Consider the following 19,765-nt stretch of genomic DNA (forward strand, 5'->3'; position numbering starts at 1 on the left):
TACCTAATAGACTGTCCAAATAATCACTTCTTAATAAAGATCCAAATTGCAGTGGCATTTTCTCTGTTTTCTGCGTCCCACACGGAAAATGACAGATTCCTGAGTGGAAGAGTTGGGGATTAAGAAATTAGAGAAAGAAAGAGACAAGAGGCAGAAATAGATTCATAAAGCTGGGCGCTAGGTGGGCGCCATCTCTTTGATGGAGAGACAGTCACACTCACCACAGACAACACAGCATGTTTATTGGTTTCCAAAGGGGAGTTTAAAGTCAAAAGGAGTTTCGGGTGAGCCCAGGTCCTATTCATCTAGACCTGGGTAAGTTCCTCATTTTTTGGTACAGGATTTAGCACATCAAGATCTGGGTAAGTCAAGGTTCCTATTTGTTCCTCATTCCAAGCACATGGATAAAGATAAGAAATCAGCACTGATCACGGGATTCTGACAGTGGCCTTGGGCTCAGCTGATAAGAATTAAAAGAATGTCCATGTGCCTTCCCAGATGGCTCTCTACACCAAATATTACCTCTAGTAATGTTTTGGAGGAAATGACCACTTACCACTGCCTCAAAATGCAGTACACTCACTTTATGACTAGACTGGAGAACTTCGCTTCTAGTCAATCTGATCTTGAGAACAAGCTGTGGGAGCAATCCCTAAATTACCTCAGAGTTGCAGACAGAAAACTGCTGACATAGCCAGCTGTCCATCCCCCAGAAAGGATTGGCCTTTTTTTTCCCCTCAGAAAAGTGCTGCAAGCAAGAAGCAAGAAGGAAAAGAAGTGGGCCCTGAGAAATCAAAATAAATAAGAAACAATTCCTCCCAGGATCCATCACCTATAACACCATGACTGCACCTATTGCTAATGGGACCCAATGATTAGCTTCTAAGAGACAGAGACTGAAAGTGTTCATATCAGTGCTCCTCCTCCATTGAGGGTGAATAGGAGAAATGTTCTCACTAGTGACGGAAGAGATTGGGGTTCCTCCATCCATGCTGAATAGAAGAATTCAGTTCATTATGGTGCATTTATATAATAAAATAGACAATTATTGGAAGCTGCCTATTGCCTTCACTAGCAGAGAGGTGTGGACAAGGAACCCGGAAAGCTGGTCAGCCTTGAGGCTCTGGCAAGGGTCAGAGCCAGACACTCACTCTCGGGTGGAGACAAAGGGAGCTAAAGCAACTTCTACCTTTTAGTCTTACGTAAATCCTTGCCGATGGGCTATCACTGAGCTATTACTGGAATTGCCTGCCTAAGGGCTATGGGTGATTCCCAAACCTGAATAAAAAGGATAGCAAGGCCAGAGCAAAATGAAGTCCTCCCTTGGGCTTCCACCTGCCCAGATTTCCAAATTATTATATTGTCTTGTCTCTTTCATTTGGGTGCAGCCTCCTCCAGAGCTCAAACCCAAACCCTGAACCTGAACCCTGAACCACACAGGATGTGGAGGATACAGTCTTAGAAAATCACTGAAATTTATGTCTCTAAAAAATAAATAATAATAAGTTAAGGAAGTACTAATATTGTGTTATTGCCAGTATTTTTAAAACAACTGTAATACCAGTTACACTGTAAAAAACACTATTTTATACACACACACACACACACACACACACACACACACACACGTCTACCAAAAAATGTATACACACTTGAATAATTTTAAAAGCAGGGTTTATTAAAATACATTTAATCTTCAAAATATAATAGAATCAGCAAAGCTGTACTGGCTCAGTGGGTTGAGTGTTGTCCCATGGACTAACAGTTTCCAGGTTCACTTCCCAGTCAGGGCACATGCCCAGGCTGTGGGCTTAATCCCCAGGAGGGGGCATGGAGGAGGCATCCAATCAATGATTCTCTCTCATCATTGATATTTCTCTCTCTCTCTCTCCCTTTCCCTTTCTCTCTGAAATCAATAAAAATACATTTAAAACATGTAATAGAATTGACAAAGTGGGTATACCTTTTTGGGATATCCTATATAATAAAAGCCTAATATGCAAATTGTTCTCTCAGGCAGTCCTTGGACCGGGAGTTCAACCACTTGTTATGACATGCACTGACCACCAGGAGGCTGTGCAGACCATGGTGGGTGTCATCAACAGGGTCTGGCAATGGAGATGCTGCCAACCCTGATGGGCCTCAAAGAGAGGGGGACCATGGCACGATGGTGGAGCAGGTGAGTGGATGGCATTAAGTCAAGGCAGGTATGAGCAGGAGCACAAATGCCCAGCCGATCACCCTTTAAACCAGTAGCAGTAGTAGGGAGTGGGGCCACCACCTGACTCCTAGGTGCTGAGGGAGCTAGGCAAAGTGTCCAGCCCTGATGAATTGTCCCATAGGCGGGGTGGTGGAGCAGGTGAGAGGGTAGCACCAGGCCAAGGCAGGATGTCAGGGGGGGTTGCAAGGCTAAGGGCACGAGTCAGGGCCTGATCTCCGCAGCCCATCTCAAGGGACCCCACCCGTGCATGAATTTGTGCACCAGGCCTCTAGTTCATACTAATAAAAGGGTAATTAGACTGTACATCTTCCAGATGTCCTTCCAAATAAAGCAACAGTGGCAGGGGCCAAGGCAGAAGCAGTTAGAGACAATCAGGCCAACAGCATAGGGCAGTTAGAGGTGACCAGGCTGTCAAGGGAGGGCATTTAGGGGCAATCATGCCAGCAAGGGGGGCAGTTAGGGAGCAGTCAGGCATGCAGGCAGAGGTGGTTAGGGTAGGCAGGTAGGCAGGCAGGCGAGTGGTAAGGAGCCAGCAGTCCCAGATTACAAGAGGGATAGCCAACTGCTGGTTTAGGCCCGATCCCAGCAATCAGGCCTAAACCAGCAGTCAGATATCCCTCGAGGGGTCCCAGATTGGGAGAGGGTGCAGGCCAGGCTGATGGGACCTCCACCCACAAGCATGAATTTTGTGTGCTGGGCCTCTAGTGTATATATATGTGTGTGTGTGTGTGTGTGTGTGTGTGTGTATGTGTGTGTGTGTGTGTGTGTGTATATATATATATATATATATATATATATATATATATATATATATATATATAAATTTGCTTTATATATACATACTAGAAGCCTGATATACGAAGATTCATGCTAGAATGGGCTTTTCTTTCCCTGGCTGCCAGCATCGCCTTTCCACTCTGGCCCAGCCCCTTTCCACTCAGGCCCCTGAGCCACCTCTTTCTGCTCCAGTTCCACCTTCCCACTGCCCAGAGTCCCTGAGAGACCAGGGTACAGGCAGAACGCCTGTGTCATTGGCATGTGATGATGCAAGCATCCCACCTCAGTCACTGGGTGCCTGTGTGTGCTAATTAACGGCCATTTTGTTGGGTTAATTTGCATAGCATCCTGATTGGGTGGTGGTGTAGTGGAGGTATGGTCAATATACATGTTTGTCTATTATTAGGTAAGATATTTGAGGCCTGGCACACAAAATTTGTGCACAGGGAGCGGGTCCCTCAAAACATCCTGCACCCTCTTCAATTCAGAACCCCTCAGGGATCAGGCAAAAAATGGACAGTCAGACATCCCTCTTGCAATCCAGGACCACTGGCTCCTAAACGCTCACCTGCCTACCTGCCTGATCTCCCCTAATTGCTTGCCTGCCTGCCTGATTGCCCCTAACCACCTCTGCCTCAGCCCCTGCTGCCAAGGCTTTGTCAGAAAGGATGTCTGGAAGGTTATTCAGCAGTCCAGTCTAATTAGCACATATTGATTTTAATATATATATTACAGTGTTTTATATACTCATGTAAATGTTATGATTGGTCATGTATGGATCCTATGTATTATTTTTATATTCCTTATATTTCTGTATGTTTCAAATTATTTATTATAATCAATTTGCCTTATATAAATCTAAAGAATAAATTAAACAGACATACAAAAGCTTAATCATACATTTAAGAGTAATAGAAGATAGATTCCTAAGACCTCTGGGAAAAGATTAAATTTTGTAAAATAATCCAAGAATATAATCATCATCATTATCATCAAAAAGCAGTGGCATCTGGTAGTTAGTCACTGAGAACTCAAAGTCATACCTGCCTAGAGGACTAAGCAGCACATGAGGGGAAAACTGAGCACAAACAGAGACACTGCTTTGTCACATACAGTAAGTGTTGTGCAAGAAGTGCAGACAAGAATGGTAGAAATAAAGAAAATATTGGGTCTAGTAATAATTAATGTCGTTTTAAAACATTCGTTTAAAATCTTGCTTGGCGTTGACTTGTATTGACATAACCTTCAAACACGTGGTATCTACAGAACGTGTGAAGTGCAATTAACAAGTTTTGCTTGAAAAAGTTTGTGTTTGGTTTGGTTTTTGTTGCAAAACTAGGGCTAAGAAGATGGCGGATGAAGAGCATATCCGGCACTGCATGCTTTACGAGTTCCAATTAGGAAGAAAAGCAAGTGAGGCTGCAAAAAACATCTGTAGAGTTCTTGGTCAAGATGCAGTTAGTGCCAGAAAATGCCAGTGTTGGTTTGAGAAATTTCGCGAGGGAAATTTTTCATTAGATGACAAGAGTGGTCGAGGCCATGTGTCCAATTTTGATCAAGAAGCTCTTCAAGCTCTTTTGGTGCAAAATCCTCAAATTACCCAACAAGAGCTTGCGACAACTTTAAATTGTTCACAAAAAACAATTTCCAATCAATTGCATGCACTTGACAAAGTCCAAAAGTTTGGAAAATGGGTTCCTCATGAGTTGACCGACAACAACCGTAATCAAAGAGTCACAATTTGCAGTTCGCTCCTCTCTCATCAAAACCGTTTGCCGTTTTTAGAGCAAATTGTTACCGGAGATGAACAATGGGTGCTGTATGTTAATTTGAAAAGGCGGCCTCAATGGTTGGACAAAAATGAGGCTCCACAGCCCACGCCAAAACCTGACTTGCATGCGAAAAAAGTGATGTTGTGTGTTTGGTGGAATTTTAAAGGAATTCTTCATTATGAACTTTTACCATCTAACCAAACCATTACAAGTGCAGTGTATAGTGCCCAATTGGAAAGGTTAGCCCAAGCTTTAAGAGAAAAAGAACCCGCACTGATTAATCGGAAGGGCGTAATTCTTCACCACGATAACACACGACCGCATACTGCAAGAATCACTGCTGAAAAACTGCGCCAGTTGGAATGGGAAGTTCTCCCTCAACCTGCATATTCTCATGATATTGCCCCTTCCGATTACCATTTGTTTCGTTCTTTGCAAAACTTTCTTCTTGGAAAAAAATTTAATAATGAAGAATGCCTCAAAAATGCATTAACTGAATTTTTTGCATCAAAATCACAAGAATTTTACAACAGAGGGATTAAAATGCTTCCTGAGCATTGGGTACAAGTAGTAGAAAACAACGGCAACTACAATATATTGTTTATTTTATTTTATTTTATTTATTTTATTTTTTAATATATTTTATTGATTTTTTTTGCCCCCCTCCTTCCCTCCCACACATCCCCTCCCTCCCCATAGTTTTGTGTCCATTGGTTGTACTTATATGCATGTATAAAAGTCCTTTGGTTGATCTATTATCTCTCCCAGATCTTCCTCCCCTCCCCGCTGTAATTTGACAGTCTACTTGTTGATATACTGTCTCTATATCTATCTTTTGGTTCATCAGTTTATAATGTTCTTTATCATCCACAAATGAGTGAGTTCATGTGGTGTTTCTCTTTCATTGATTGGCTTATTTCACTCAACATGATGTTCTCCAATTCCATCCAGGTTGCTGCAAATGATGAGAATTCCTTCTTTTTTATGGCAGCATAGTATTCCATTGTGTAGATGTACCACAGTTTTTGGATTCAATCATCTGCTGACGGGCACCTAGGCTGTTTCCAAATTCTGGCTATTGTAGATTGTGCTGCTATGAACATAGGGGTGCATATATCCTTTCTGATTGGTGTTTCTAGTTTCTTGGGATATATTCCTAGAAGTGGGATTACTGGGTCATATGGGAGTTCGATTTTCAGTTTTTTGAGGAAACTCCACACTGTTCTCCACAGTGGTTGCACCAGTCTGCATTCCCACCAGCAGTGCACGAGGGTTCCTTTTTCTCCGCAACCTCGCCAACACTTGTCGTTTGTTGACTTGTTGATGTTGGCCATTCTGACAGGTGTGAGATGGTACCTCATTGTTGTTTTGATTTGCATCTCTCGGACAATTAATGACTTTGAGCATGTTTTCATGTGCCTTTTGGCCTTCCTTCTGTCTTCTTTTGAAAATGTTCTATTTAGGTCCATTGCCCATTTTTTAATTGGATTATTCATCTTCCTTTTATTTAGTTGTATAAGCTGTTTGTAGATGTTGGAGATTAAACCTTTATCAGTGGTATCATTTGCAAATATGTTCTCCCACACAGTGGGCTTTCTTGTTGTTTTGTTGATGGTTTCTTTTGCTGTAAAAAAGCTTTTTATTTTGATGTAGTCCCATTTGTTTATTTTCTCTTTAGCTTCCATTGCCCTAGGGGTAGTATCAGTGAAGAAGTTCTTTTGGCATACGTCTGAGATTTTGCTGCCTGTGGATGCTTCTAGGATTTTTATGGTTTCCCGTCTGATGTTTAAGTCCTGTATCCATTTTGAGTTTATTTTTGTGAATGGTGTAAGTTGGTGATCTAGTTTCATTCTTTTGCAAGTGTCTGTCCAATTTTCCCAACACCATTTATTGAAGAAACTGTCTTGACTCCATTGTATATTCTTGCCTCCTTTGTCAAATATTAATTGAGCATAGTGATTTGGGTTGATATCTGGGTTCTCAATTCGATTCCATTGATCTATATGTCTGTTCTTGTGCCAGTACCAGGCTGTTTTGAGAACAGTGGCTTTGTAATATAGTTTGAAGTCTGGTATTGAGATCCCTCCTACCTTACTCTTCTTTCTCAGGATTGCTGTGGCTATTCGGGATCTTTTATTGTTCCAAATGAACTTTTGGAGACTTCTTTCTTGGTCGGTGAAATATGTCGTTGGTATTTTAATGGGGAGTGCATTGAACCTATAGATTGCTTTAGGAAGTATGGACAATTGATGATGTTGATTCTACCAATCCATGAGCATGGTATGTTCTTCCATCTCCTTACATCTTCCTCTATCTCTTTTTTTCAGTGTCGTGTAGTTTTCTGCAAATAGGTCCTTTACTTCCTTAGTTAAATTTATTCCTAGGTATCTTAATTTTTTTGGTGCGATGGTAAATGGAATTGCTTTTTTAGTCTCTGTTTCTGCAGTTTCTCTGTTGGTGTATAGAAATGCCATGGATTTCTTGGCATTAATTTTGTATCCTGCTACATTGCCAAATTCATTTATTAAGTCAATTAGTTTTTTAATGGAGTCTTTTGGGTTTTTTATGTACAATATCATGTCATCTACAAATAAGGATAACTTTACTTCTTCTTTTCCAATTTGGATGCCTTTTATTTCCTCCTCTTGTCTAATTGCAATGGCTAGTACTTCCAGTACTATGTCAAACAGGAGTGGCGAGAGTGGGCATCCCTGTCTTGTTCATGTTCTTAGAGGGAATGGTTTTAGTTTTTGCCCATTGAGTATAATGTTGGCTGTGGGTTTATCATATATAGCTTTTATTATGTTGAGGTATGATCCTTGTACTCCCACCTTGTTAAGAGTTTTTATCAGAAAAGGGTGTTGGATTTTATCAAATGCTTTTTCTGCATCAATTGATATGACTATATGATTTTTATCTTTCAATTTGTTTATGTGATGTATCACGTTTATTGATTTGCGGATATTGTACCATCTTTGCATTCCTGGAATAAATCCTACTTGGTCGTGGTGTATGATCTTTGTGATGTTCTTCTGGAGTTGATTTGCTAGAATTTTGTTGAGGATTTTGGCATCTATGTTCATGAGGGATATTGGCCTGTAATTCTCTTTCATTGAGTTGACTTTATCTGGTTTTGGTATTAGGGTGATGCTGGCTTCATAGAAGGAGTTTGGAAGTGTTCCTTCCTCTTGGATTTTTTGGAATAGTCTGAGGAGGATAGGTTTTAGTTCTTCCTTGAATGTTTGGTAAAACTCTCCTGTGAAGCCATCTGGCCCTGGGCTTTTGTTTGCTGGAAGCTTTTGAATGACTGTTTCAATTTCTTCCCACATCACTGGTCTATTGAGATTTTTAGAATCTTCCTGATTGAGTTTTGGCAGTTTGTATTTTTCTAGGAATATGTCCATTTCCTCCAGGTTGTTCAGTTTGTTGAAATAGAATTGTTCGTAGTATTTTGTAACAATCCGTTGTATTTCGGTGGGGTCTGTTGTTATTTCACCTCTTTCATTTCTGATTTTGTTTATTTGGGTCCTCTCTCTTTGTTTCTTGGTTAGCCTGGCTAGAGGTCCATCTATCTTGTTTATCCTTTCAAAGAACCAGCTCTTGGTTTTGTTGATCTTATGTATTGTTTCTTTGGTCTCTATGTCATTTATCTGTGCTCTGATTTTTGTTATTTCCTTCCTTCTGCTTACACTGGGCTCTTTTTGTTGCTCTTTTTCTAACTCTTTGTGTTGTAGAGTTAGATCATCTGTTACCATTTTTTCTAGTTTTTTTGCAATAGGCTTGTAAGGATATGAACTTCCCTCTAAAAACTGCTTTTGCTGTGTCCCATAGATTTTGGATTGTTGTGTTTTCATTGTCATTTGTTTCCAGGATGTTTTTAATTTCTTCTTTGATTTCTCTGGTAACCCAGTCCTTGTTTAATAGCATGTTGTTTAGTCTCCATGTGTTTGATTTCTTTGGATTATTTTTATTGTAGTTAACTTCCATTTTTATGCCATTATGATCTGAGAAGATGCTTGATATGATTTCTATCTTCTTGAATTTGAAAAGACTTTGCCTATGTCCCAAAATGTGGTCTATCTTTGAGAATGTCCCATGTGCACTTGAGAAGAATGTATATTCTGTGGCTTTGAGGTAGAATGTTCTGAAGATGTCAATGAATTCCATCTGGTCTAGTGAGTCATTTAGGATTGATATTTCTTTGCTGATTTTTTGTTTAGATGATTTGTCGAAGGGTGACAGTGGGGTATTAAAATCTCCTACTATGATTGTATTGCTATTAATCTCTCCCTTAATGTCCTCCAGCATTTTTTTTTTAATGTATTTGGGTGCTCCTGTATTGGGTGCATATATATTTACCAGGGTTATTTCTTCTTGTTGGATTGTTCCCTTTAGTATTATGAAGTGGCCTTCATTATCTCTTGTTATGTCCTTCACTCTGAGATCTAATTTGTCAGATATAAGTATTGCTACCCCAGCTTTTTTTTCATTTCCATTTGCCTGGAAAACTTTTTTCCATCCCTTCACCCTCAGTCTGTGTGCATCTTTTTTTTTGAGGTGGGTTTCTTGTAGACAACAGATGTATGGGTCTTGTTTTCTTATCCAGTCTGACACCCTATGTCTTTTGATTGGAGCATTTAATCCATTTACATTTAAGGTTATTATTGATAGGTACTCATTTGATGCCATTTTTGTTCTTTACCGGTGTTTCTTCTTCACTTCCTATTTCTTTATTTTTATGGTAGACCCTTTAGCATTTCTTGCATTGCTGGTTTGGTGGAGATAAATTCCTTCAGTCTTTTTTTGTCTGTGAAACTCCTGATTTCCTCTTCAATTTTGATTGATAGTCTTGCTGGGTATAGTATTCTTGGATTCAGACCCTTCCTTTGCATGACTTTGTATATTTCATCCCATTCCCTTCTGGCTTGATATGTTTCTGTTGAGAAATCAGTTGCTAGTCTGATGGGGGTTCCTTTGTATGTAACTTTCTGTCTCTCTCTGGCTGCTTTTAAGATTCTTACTTTGTTGTTGTTGTTTGCCACTTTAATTATAATGTGCCTTGGCGTCTGTCTTCTGGGATTCATTTTGCTTGGGACTCTGCGAGCATCTTGGATTTGTGTGGGTTTTTTATTCTCTATCTCAGGAAAGTTTTCTGTCATTATTTCTTGAAATACTTTTTCCATGTCTACCTCAGTTTCCTTTCCTTCTGGAACCCCTATTATTCGAATATTATTTTGTTTTGTATTGTCCCAAAGCTCCCGTAGGCTCTCCTCCTGCTTTTTAATCTTTTTTTCTAGAAGCTGCTCTAATTGGGTATTTTTTTCCATCTTGTCTTCTAGCTCACTGATGCGGTCCTCTGCTTCATCTAGTCTACTCTTTATGCATTCTATTGAGTTCTTCATGGTAGTGATGTCATTTTTCATTTCTTCTTGGTTCTTCTTCAGTTCCTCTTGGTTCTTCTTCAATTCCTCTTGGTTCTTCTTCAATTCCTCATGGCTCTTCTTCACTTCCTCATGGTTCTTCCTCATTTCTTCTTGGTTATTGTCAAATTTCTCTTCCATTCTTTTTAGCCAACCTATGATCATTATTCTGAACTCTTGCTCTGGTAGGCTGCTTGCCTCTGACTCATTTACTTCGTTTTCTGGTGATGCCTGCTTTTCTTTCATGTGCGGACTATGTTTTTGTCTCCCCATGGCCTCTCTTCTCAGGATGTCTGGTTATGTGGTGTTCCTTCTCCTGTGTTGATTTAAAGGTACACAATACAACACTACCAGGTACAACACAAGAGGCACTTAACAGGAATGTATTTACAATATTAATAACCTCTAATAAAGATGAACACTAGAGAAAGGCAACTTAGGGGATAAGGAGAGAAGGAAGAAAGGTAAAAATAAAATAAAGAAAACTTAAAAAAAATAAAAATTAAAATTAAAAAAAGAAAAAAAATTAAGTAAATAAAATTTAAAAAAGAGGGATAAAGAGATAGAAAAAGAGGAGAAAAAAGTAATGACAAAATGAAGTTGGAAAACAGGGGAAAAAATAAAGGAGAGAGAGAGAGAGAGAGAGAGAGAGAGAGAGAGAGAGAGAAGCAAACTAAAAGAGAAATGGGAAACAAACTATATATATGTGGAGAAAATTGCCATAGAACAACCACTGAACCCAGCCAATGCCAGTAACAATACTTGGAGATTAATACAATCTACAATAGCCCCTATTATTAAGTAAGGCTATGATATACAGAAGTAAAAGAAACAAATAAAAACAGAGGATTTTTTTTTGTTTAAAAAATACAAAGCAACAATAACAACACAGAAATAAGCATAACAATTTCACTAAAAAGCATAAAAATTCACAATAATCAACCTTTACACAAACCATGAGAAAAGGATAGAAAGTAGAACAGTTTTTTGTTGTTGTTGTTGTTGTTGTTTTAAACTAGTTAATATATTGCAGAGATTGGTATTTATACACTTGGATCAGGGGTTGGAATTTAGGTCTATAAGTATAGTGAGAGCTTTAGCAGGGGGTTCACAGAATGAATAGAGGAAAAACTAAGGCCGGAAAGGGATAGGATAAACTGGAGACTAAAAGGTTAAAGTTTAGTAAGAGAGTGATGGTGTAAAGGTTGAGTTGAGATACGGTTGAATGATGCTATAGTAGAGATTAAAATAGAATGAAGTTTACTCTCAATGTAAAATAAAGAAGAAATAAAATGGTACTGGAGAGGAAAAGAAAAAAAAACAAAACAAAAAACTGCAAAATAGCAGTAGTAATAGTGATGATAGAGATTGAAAAATGTAATAATTGAAAAGGTAAAATCAAGTAAGGAAAAAAGAAAAAAATTCATTTCTTAAGTAAAAGATGTAAAAAATGAAAATTAAATAAAAGATGTAAAAAATGAAAGTAAAATAAAGAATAGTAAAATTAGCATAAAAATGTCCAGTAGTGGTCATTCACTTCCTCTGTTGTTGTATGTGGCACACCTGATTCTCAGACCAGAGAATCTTGTAGTTCCCAGCATTCCACTGCACCTCAGTTTTGTAAGGTAGTCCTTAATTTTAGGTAGGCTATATCTTAGTTATTTGTGTCCATTTATTTTTGATTAATTAAAAGAAAAAGAAAGAAAGAAAGAAAGAAAGGAAGAAAGGAAAAAAAAAGGCAGTTTGTAATTCAGCCCTTAGGTGTCAGTGTTACCGGTTTGACCTCCAAGTCTTTTGGTTGCTCTGGCCTTCTTTCTCTATGGCTCTAGCTGGCAGAGTGCCAGCTGGCTCCCAGACTATCTCCTCTGGCTCCTATCCCTTGTTTCCAGGTAGGCAATTTCCCCCTGAGATTTCCCGGATATGCCCAACTGTGCAGTCCTTCCCTAGTATTCAGATGCAAGGGGGTGAAGGGGATCAGGCGCCGAGGTGTCCAGGTGTTCTGTCCTTAGCGGGACAGCTGCGATTCTTAACAAACTGTCCTGTGTCCCCCTGGCGTTTTAGAAAAAGTCCCGCTTCTGGGGATGATTACGCCAAACCCCGGACTGGGTATTGCCAGACAGGTTTCTCGCTGTGGCCTTCTTTGGGCACAGCTCTGGCGCAGCTGCTGCGGCGCTCCGGGGCCGCACTGGGGGCGGGGCCTCGCAGTGCTCTGGGGCTACAATAGAGGCGGGGCGGTATTGCTCCTGGGTCGCTCTGGGGGCGGGGCCTCGCGGGAGCTCCGGGGCTACCGCTGCCTGCGCCGCCAGAACCCTCAGGCTATCCCCGCAAACTCTGACCTTTCTGTGGGTAGCCGATGAACTCCGTTGAATCCACGAGTTTGCACCGATTGGGGCGTCACAGGTGCTCGATGGACTCCTCCCCTGTGGGTTTTCCAGGCCTCAGAGATGCTCCTCCTTTCCTGGTAGGGTGGTGCAGCCTTCGCGCCGAGGCCGCTCCGGGAAAAGTTGGCAGTGCTGGCTGCTTGGTCAGGAAATCCTGTCCAGCAGACCCTTCCTTACTTTCCTAGAGATATCCGCTGCCCTTTAGCTGCTAATCAACATTCCCTGAGCTACTCAGACTCTGCCTTTATCTGTTTTGGGAACGGAGTCAGAACAAGTCCATCTGTTCGGTCGCCATCTTCAAGCTCCGCCCCCGCAACTATATTGTTGATTAAATTTTGTTGTATTGTTTAAATAAATTCGATTTAAAAAAAGTATTAGAAAACGACATTAATTATTACTAGACCTAATATTACGTTTGCTCTGCAGTAAAAATTTTTCCAAAGAAAATTTCAGTGTGAACATGCTTCACAAATGGTTAGAAAGATCTGCAAAGGAAAAGGGAAAGCTTAAGCCTTCTAAGAGGCAAATTGGCGTTATAGACCCTTGCCACCCAGCCTGGTTAGCTATGTGCTACTTAGTGTGAACATTGCCCAAGTAAAGAAATGGCATGGGAATGGCCATCTGGAATCCCATTTTACACGTGGAAATTGATGAGACACACTAACGGCCTTAGAATTCCCTTCAACAAGTTAGAACTCATCACTAACACACATTAATAATTAAAATCACTCCTGTTTGTTTGTAAATTGCTTTTAATTGCTGTAGCCTAGAGGTTATTTATTATGAAAGGTTGAAGAAGTAATTATAATATCTAGGATCCTTGATACAGACCACCAACGAAGCACAATAAGAGAAAAGATTTAGGTTTTGGCTGAAAGAAGAAACTAAGAATAAAATTGAGGGATAAATCACATGTTCCCTGATCAGTTCAGAAGTAAATGACGTAAGATACGTAAGTCTGAAAGAGAAACAAAATTTGTGTTCTGCCATTTTCTGTTTCACAAGAAAAAATAAAAGGAGTGCATTAGTTAGGGAGTTGCAATTCTTAGAGCAATGTTTAAAAAGTCTTATTCTCTTAGGATAATAAAAATGGTTATATGAGTAGCTACTATTTTTCAAGTGCCAAGTTCCATTTTCTATGTTTGAATTGCTGCAAATTTTATCTTTAATCTTTACAGCAGTTCTGGAAAGTAGGGGTCATTTTGTTCATTTTGCAACTGAGAATCAGTGGCTCAAGGAAAACACTATCTGTTGTGCATGGAACTAGGGATTGAGCCTAACCTATCTAATTCCAGAGCCTTTTCTCTAATATTGTACATTGTCCTTATTACAGAAGATGAAAAAAGCGTCAATTTCTCTAGAAGTACTTGTATCCAGGTACAATGCATGCAGATAATAATACAATAAAAAAAGCTGAAATAATTTGCATCTACTTAGTCCCCTGTTTTCCTTTTGATAATGTTTTTTTACATCTCTCAAGAAATACAATATATTTAGATGGTGTGCTCTAATTTATATGTCCTCTGCATTTGTATCCCGCAGACATTTGGCTGTCTGCATATGTCAGGCCCCAGGCTGTAAAATTCAGAGCAAATTGCTTTGAAATGGTCTCCCTGCAAAGGTCCTTTGTTTAACTTCTGTAAATCTGCTCCGAGTAGCTTTCCTGATGTGACTTATGCGGTTTATGAATTTTTACACACCAATATTGTTCAGTGAGTGAGCAAAAATAGTTTTCTAGAATCCCCAACCTCACTTTTTTCCTCGCTCTGCACATGTTTTATTTTTGGCTGGTTTGCGGACATGAATAACCAACAGTGTTGACAATCTGTGTATTCCCACTTGAGGGCCAGCATATTGGCAGCATAACAGAGAGAGACTGTGTTTTTCATGTTAAATGAGAGAATTGTTGAGTCGTAATAGATATTTTATGCACTGAAAACCTCTGAAAAGTTCTGCATATTATTCAAATACATGCACACGTAATTCTTTGTGGGTTTTTTTTTCCTGTCTCTTATTTATTGTCATTATCTCTATTTTACATTTTGACCAAAAGATAGAAGCTGTGAGGAGAGAAAAGTTTATTTTGTATATACTCTATTTTGCTTTACAATCTCTCTCCAACATAAGGCATTCTATGATCCATAGCTTTTTTTATCCAAATCTCCCACATAGCAATTTTGCTCTGAGTTTTACTCAGTGAGACATATGCCCTCTGTTAATAATCATTACATAATTTAGATTTTAACTCATTATTGGTAAAGCCCATGTCTCCTTTGATTTGTATTTGCAGAATCGAATGCATCTATTCATTCTATGAGCATTTAGTGAGCACCTACTATATGCTATCTCTTGCTCTGTGTGACATAAGCACAGATGAATAAAATGATCTCTATTTTAAAGGAATAAACTGTCTGATGGTAGAGATGGCCAAAGAAGGATTAGAGTATCACAAATCAAGAAGCTCTCAACTATTCTTCAGTTTGGGTGAGGATGAGGAAGTTTTTATAAAGCACACATCTTAGTTGGTCTTGGTGGAGTTAGCAAAGCATACAAAGAAAAGTAGGGCATTGTATGTGGACAAGCATTATGTGCAAAGATATGAAGTCTTGCAATCACTCACATGTGCAGAGAAGTGCAAGCAGTTTAGTGTCAGTAAAGAATAAGGCCAGTTGAAGAATACCATTCATAGAGTCCAGTTTGGAGTCTTCATATGTCATTCTACGAAGCTTGAACTTTTACATAGACAAGAGCTTATCTAGCTAACATGTCATATTTTTGTATGTTAATTTTAGTAATAATTTAGAAATAATATGAGCACTTTACTCTTTTTCATACACAAACCATTTTCATGGATGTTCACACATGTAAATACTGAATTACCTGCATAAGGACGATATTAATAAGTACAGGCATAGAAAGACATTACACTGTGGTGAATGAGACTATTGCTTACAGTCAAGACAGATATAAATTATCACTTAAAGTGACAATATTTACTACTTGTCAGGGTACTTAACTCTTATTAGTTTAACATATCCTAATGGGAAAAACTATCCCATTCACCTTCATATGCAAAATTAGTTACCTTAATGATAAAGCTGTTTTTCTTTTCTACGAAGTGTGCAGTTGATCTTTTCACATACTTCAGACTTCAGTTCCTAAACTTAATAAATTGAAATTTTTGTTTGGGATTATAAAACTGTATAATGGTTTGGAATACTTTTCTTTCATTGCTTCAGGTTATGACAAAACAAAATCAGAGGCTGAATGGTACCGGAATGACCATTTGTTACACCATGCCAAGGACAGATGATGACAAATAGAGATGCCACATGAATACAGGCCCTCTGTAGTCAGTGTGGAGATCATGGTGGTGAGTGGAGAATCTGATGATCAGATGAGGCGTGGTGGGCAGCCATTGGCTCCTTGCACTTCACCCAGATTTGGTTCTGATTGGTCAGTTTCTATGCCATTCAGCATCAAAAGCTCTGCCACCTAGGCAAGAATGGTTCCTCACGGTTCACCCAGACTTGGTTCTGATTGGTTGGTTTCTATGTCAGTTAGTGTCTCCAGACCTATCAATGGGCCTGATCAGAGAGGTGAGGCTGATCTGCAGCCCCAGCAGAGCCCAAAAGAAAGAGAGGCATGGCTGATGGCCAGGCCCAGAGAGAAAGAGTGAGGCAATGGCTGATCAACAGCTGCCACAGAAACTACAGATCAGATCCTAATTCTCTCTATAGGCCTCTCTTCAGGCCTGTTCCACAGCCCCCTTGGCAATCAGTGCTGGGTCATTGCACCTGCAGGGGCAGGCAGTCAGTGCTGGGTCGCCACGACAACCCAACACTGACTTCTGGTTGGTCAAGACTTTGGTCATTTTGGATGTCACAAACTCTGGGTTTTTATATATTAGGATTCAAGCCTTCCTTTGGCTTATGATAGATGACCACTCTGCCTGCCTGATTGCCCCTAACCGCCTCTGCCTTAGCCCCCACTGCACAGCTTCCTCTGGAAGGATGTTCAGAATTATGTCTGGAAGGTCTTTGGGTGTCCAGTCTAATTAGCATACTATGCTTTTATTATAATACTAGTAGATTGTCCATTCAGTACTCATGTTTGAAAAACTGTAATAGGCAATGGGAAACCATTGTGACATAAAAGAGGTGCCAAAGAATAGTGAAACCTGGCATTTATCACGTCCAAAGATCTTGGTTCACAGCTTTGTTCTCTAAATTCTGTGACCCTCAGTTTTTAATCTGTTTCCACATATTTAAAATGGAGACAATGATATCTGCCTTTCAAATTTCAGTGAAATTATGTGTATAAAGTGTCCAGCATACAACTTGTACCTGATAATGATAGAACTGAACTCTAATTTTCTCATCTATGAAATGAAAACATTAAAACGCAACTCACAAAGATGTGTAAGTGTGATGAGGTATGTATTATAGAATCATGTTCTTTATAAGAAGAAACATAAAATTTGTTCCAGCTGTTGTCCCTTTTATAGAATTAGAGACAAATTATGTTTTCCATTATGAAACAAATCATTTTAGTGACTTCTCAGCAACATTCCTTCAAGAAAAGTAGGTACACATTTTCCTAAAGGGAAGGTATGTAAATAAGCACTTTTGTTGTGAAGGCTTAGGTATTTATATGGAAGAGATTTTAAAAGACTCTTCATCCTCACACATGTTGGGAAACAGAGCTTTGGAAAAGGGGAGGGGCTGAACCAATTTCCCAAGGACCCCAGGAACCTAATAAAAGGATAGGATATAGGATATAGACACCAAAACTTTCCTCAGAAGTGTCAAACTCAAGGACACTGGGAAAAGTGGAATAAGACAACCCTTGATCAACACTGATGAGGAATGGTGAAATTACCATGAGCAAAGAAAAAGATTATTATAGCGACAATATTACCTACCAATTATTAGAAAATTCTGTATGTCAGAAATGGTTCAAAAGGCTTTAAAATCTGTGATGCATTCTGTTTATATCTATTTCATAGGTAAGGATATTGAGGCACACAGAAAGTTAGGAGACTCTTTTAAAGACACACAGCTCATAATAGCTGGGTGATTAACATTTGAACCCAAATTTAATCCAGAGCCTATCTTTTTTTAGTATTACACAAATCTCCTTTTTCCCCATTGACCTTTCCTCCGTTACTCCCCACTATCACACCCCACTACTGTCTGTGTCCATTCGTCATGTACATATGCATTCATATGAGTTTTTTAGTTGATCTCTTACTACCTCCTCCCCCACCTTCTCTCATAGGTTGTGCAGTCTGTTCAATGCTTCCATATCTCTGGGTCTATTTTTGTTCATCAGTTTATGTTTTTCCTTATAATGTTAGCCACTGTGTAGATCTGTCTCTGGTGCATCATACCAGAGAGTGAGCTTTTGTCTGAATAGACAAGGAAAAAAGTAATCCTTGCTCTTCAAAGGGATGAATTATAGATAATGCCCTAATATGGCAGATAAACTCTGGAAACCATGTTATTTACAAGAGCACTTTCCTGTGTTAAAACCATCCCCTCAGGCCACAAAGCAGAACCTGAGCTTGTTTCTAAATTGATGAAGTAGTGGTGAGAATGAGTACCCTGTGGACATCCCGGACACTGATTGGTGCACAGGGATCCTTAAGCATATTGGATGGGAGCCCTCTAGATGAAGAAGAGAGGGTGAATCCTTGCAAATTGAGGCATGTGAGGGCTCAAGCATGTGACCTTGACTAACTACTGGAATGAGGCTACTGGTATCACCATAGAAAAGTAAAGTTTCACACTTAATTTACACATACAACATCATTTGACAAAAGGAATCTTATTTCATAAATGTTAGTATTTCTTCACTTCCATTTGCCTGTATGTGGATATATATATATATATATATATATATATATATATATATATATATAATAAAAATGATCACTTAATTGGTAAAATGTGGGAGAAATAGTAGAAAGAACAGTAATATAATCAATCCGAATATCAGAACCAGGGAGTTCCAATATGCCCTTGGACTACATGTTGTTCTTTCCATCCTTGCTCACCTCCTAGAACGTGTTCCTCTACCTATGTGATCAGTGTGAGACCTGCTGTGATGTCTCCTGATTTGTATGTCCTGAGACTCATGCTGAATTTGCAAATGGTATGGCACACACCTCTGAAATCCATGTTCTCCAACATATTCTCTAGTTTCAGGCCCATGTTCTCTGCCACTTTTGATCCTCCAAGAGAGAGACAATGAACTCATGCTATAGGCCAAGATAGATGCTCAGAGTCCTAGAACTCTGCTGCTTTCTGAGTTCTGGCTGGGTTCTGGGTTGCAGTTCTCTGGAAAGCTGGTTACAGTCTTACAGATGAATGTACTGGAGGGGATTGCTTCATTTTTCTGGGTCTCAATAATTTCTTAATCTGTATAATAGGATTAATAACATCCACTTTTCAAGATTGGTATGAGGAGGGAATATATATGTGTATATGTATAAGTATTTTTACATACATATGAATATACTAGAGGCCCAGTGCATGGATTACTGCACTGATGAGGTTCCTTGGCTTGGCCTGCAGAGATTGAGCTGAAACTGGATCTCTAATATCCCTCGAGGAGTTCCAGATTGCAAGAAATGTCAGGCAAGGCCAAAAAATCCCAATGGTGCTCAGGGCCAGAGACAGTCCATGCAAGGGCTCCAGGGCATGTTCAGCCCATCTCACCCAGTCCTGATTAGCTGTTTCCCTGAAAATAAGACAGTGTCTTATATTAATTTTTGCTCCCAAAGATGCCCTAGGTCTTATTTTCAGGGGATGTCTTATTTTTCCATGAAGAAGAATACTGTACACATTTATTGTTAAATGAAAATAAAGAAAATTTATTACCTGTATACAGTACAGTAGTTGTCAACACAAACCAGATAAACTGTGAATCTTACAGTATCAAGAATTTACTCATTTATTCAATGACAATCATGTCATCATCTTTTGGAACATCATCATAACAATCCAATTCCTGAATTTCCTGTGACTCCATTTCTTTCAGAATCAGTGGAGCAAATCTCTCATGTTTAGCAATAGCACTGTCTTTAAATGAGTACTTCTTGTCAAGGTAGCCTGCTTGCAGAGCATTTTCAATGCAACTGTCAGTGATTTTCTCCCATGAATTCTTTACCCAAGTCACAAAATTTCTAAG

Source organism: Pipistrellus kuhlii, unplaced genomic scaffold (assembly GCF_014108245.1).
Source record: "Pipistrellus kuhlii isolate mPipKuh1 unplaced genomic scaffold, mPipKuh1.p scaffold_m20_p_7, whole genome shotgun sequence".
Taxonomy (NCBI): domain Eukaryota; kingdom Metazoa; phylum Chordata; class Mammalia; order Chiroptera; family Vespertilionidae; genus Pipistrellus; species Pipistrellus kuhlii.